We start from the raw sequence: 2,661 nt of genomic DNA, 5'->3' as shown, positions 1-2,661 counted from the left end.
GTGCGTAAGTGTGTGTGTATCTCTCCATCTGCCTGTGTCTGTGTCATGATGTACATTGAGAAGGTATGGAATCACTGACACCCAATAGCAGCAAGCACACTTAACACTCAGATCTTGTTTTCTAAATACCATTCTCCAATAAAAAGAATCAAGAGTCCTTGAAAAAAAAATGGCTGCTTCCAGGGCTGAGTCAAGAATAAATAGAAGCTGAGACTAGAGTAAAATGTGAGTGGGGGGAAGGGGAAAATGTTTGAATGGTTCAGGAGCTAACCTAAAAGTTTTCCAAATGGCCAAAGATGGAACAAGTTGAACAGCAAGATAAATAACCGTTGTATTGCATTATTACCCAAGAATAAAAGTAATATCCAAAAATCTATTCTGATATACTAAATGATTACAATAATAAATAAAGGAGAAGAGAGAAATAGTCCTCAAAGAGAAATCCCAATTAATAAACATCAAAAAAAAAAAAATGAGGGAAATACGAAGTCACCGTTGAGTCATCACAGTAATAATTACTGCAGACAAGATTCCCTGATGAATGCAAAAATTAGTGGAAGGAATTTGAAGGAGAAAAGGGTATTTGCATCTTCTAAAGTATCTCTTCTGACACGTTTATTAATTGCTGTGGTTCTAGCACATGTCCTCAAGTTAGCTGATACTTCTCCTTCTGATACTTCTCCTTCTGGGAGGTGGAGCTTATTTCTCTTACGTGTGGGCTGAATTATAACTTGCTTTTGACTGTAGAAAATGGAAAAAGGAAAATAGTAACTTTTCAGTGGACAAATCTGGAAGTCTCCACCCTGACCATGTGGTGAAGGTTAATATGTTGCAAGGAGAAGGACACATCACCTCTGTGATATTCTTCCCCCAAATCCACATAATTAAGCTAATTGTAAAAAAAAAATTAATAATAATAAATAAATAAAACTTTAGTATATTAATTTGCTAGGACTGCTGGAACCAATGCCATAGACTGATTTATGCCAAGAACCAGTGAGCAGGGCTGGTTTCTTCTGAGACCCCTCTCCTTCGCTGTAGATGGCTGTCTACTCTCTCTGTTCTCACGTCAGCATCCCTATGGTGTGTGTCTATGTCCTGAACTCTTCTTAGAAAAACATCAGTCGTATTGGATTAAGGTCCTCTCTAAACACTGCATTTTACCTAATTACCTCTTCATATGTTCTGTCTTCAAATACAGTCATATCCTAAGGTGTGAAAGTTAGGTCTTCAACATCTGAATTGGGGGTTGGGGCGCACAACTCTGATAAACGCAAATAGAGAATCATTCTACAAAATACTCAACCAGCACTCTTCAAAAAATCAATGTCATGAAATGATAGGGAAGACTAAGGAACTTTCATAGATAAGAAGGGCCTGAGGATTTTCATTTTAAGTCATCTTTATGAAAGAATGTTTTTCTTCTTTAATGACTTTTGAGAACTCCTACTTTTTTCCTTTCTCAATTTGAAAGTGATTATATATCCTTTTGATTCTCCTAGTCACTGACTCCTTCATGCATTCTCCCTACAGACCTCAAGCGGTCATAGGAAGCACCCACTATGCACTTTGCATAGAACGCAATTAGAATATGCTCTAGTCATTGAGGTACACGTGGGTGGGCACACCATCTGGAGGGCACATGGGTGGGGAAGGGAGACAATCTGAAAACACGTCATGACTGCAATGAAGCTACAGGTCTAGGGAGATAGGAACATGAGATGTCCAGCAAAAACAAGAAAATGCCTTACTCTGCCCAGAGAAAAGTGGGTTAGAGTTCTTAAGGAAAAACACAAGAATGAGGTCATAAAGGACAAGGGGCAATGCACAAAACAATTCAGTGGGGAGGAAGATTTGTGTACGTACAGATTTTTGTGAGATAATTATCAGGAACTACAAACAATTTTGTAATTATTTGGGAACAGGTATTTTGAAAGGAGGATTAGGGAGAGCTGAGGATGGGTCCAAAGGCAGGCAGAGAGAGGACTGGAGTCTCAGTGTGGGAGGAGGAGGTTCTGCTTTATGCCTCGGACAGCTCTCATCAAGCATGAGACCATGAGGTTGCATTTTGTAATGATCCATCTGGGAAGACTTCATGAAGGATGAAAAGAACAGGTTGGCCTGGAGGAGAACAGCAGATTATAAGTCAATTTGCAAGTGTCTGGGTTAGATACCATGAGAGTGCTGGGGCCGGAGAGAACAAAATGTTCAGAGGTATTTACCCAGTTCCCTCAACAATCCTGCACCTTTGGCAGCATGTGCACTACAACTGGAATGATACAGAGAAGATTAGCATGGCCCCTTGCAAGGGCGACATGCAAACTCGTGAAGCATTTCCATATTTAAAAAAAAATCGATTACTTACCAATGTAGGGGCATGGGGAGTGCCCATAGGGGCCAAGGGGGAAATCAGATTGTAAGCATATTTTCAGATTTCTCTTTGAGATGTGATTAGATTTTACTGGTCGTAGTAGTGACCTCTAAGACGGAACCTAACCCTACTGGTAGTGGTATTCCTCGTAGTACTAATACTACACCTAGCGGTAGGAGTACTATTACTGCTGTTGCTGTTACTATTTCTAGTAACACAAATAGCACTGAAGGGCTCGCTGAGCAGTAGGCAGAGCCTGCTTCCGTCATGTGCCCGTCACTCAGAGGGGT

General features: G+C 40.4%; 1 non-coding gene across 1 annotated transcript; it reads left to right on the top strand.

Moving 5' to 3' along the window:
* Window positions 1-2,240: 2,240 nt before the first annotated feature.
* LOC123836574 (U6 spliceosomal RNA) lies at window positions 2,241-2,345 on the top strand. Its single transcript, XR_006788985.1, has one exon. It is a non-coding gene; the product is annotated as a U6 spliceosomal RNA (small nuclear RNA).
* Window positions 2,346-2,661: the final 316 nt, after the last annotated feature.

Source organism: Mirounga angustirostris, unplaced genomic scaffold (assembly GCF_029215605.1).
Source record: "Mirounga angustirostris isolate CCGP_5_RB_7025 unplaced genomic scaffold, mMirAng1.0.hap1 SCAF_7, whole genome shotgun sequence".
NCBI classification, from domain to species: domain Eukaryota; kingdom Metazoa; phylum Chordata; class Mammalia; order Carnivora; family Phocidae; genus Mirounga; species Mirounga angustirostris.
Note: the sequence above shows the minus strand (reverse complement) of the source record. Positions and strands in the feature narration are given on the sequence as shown.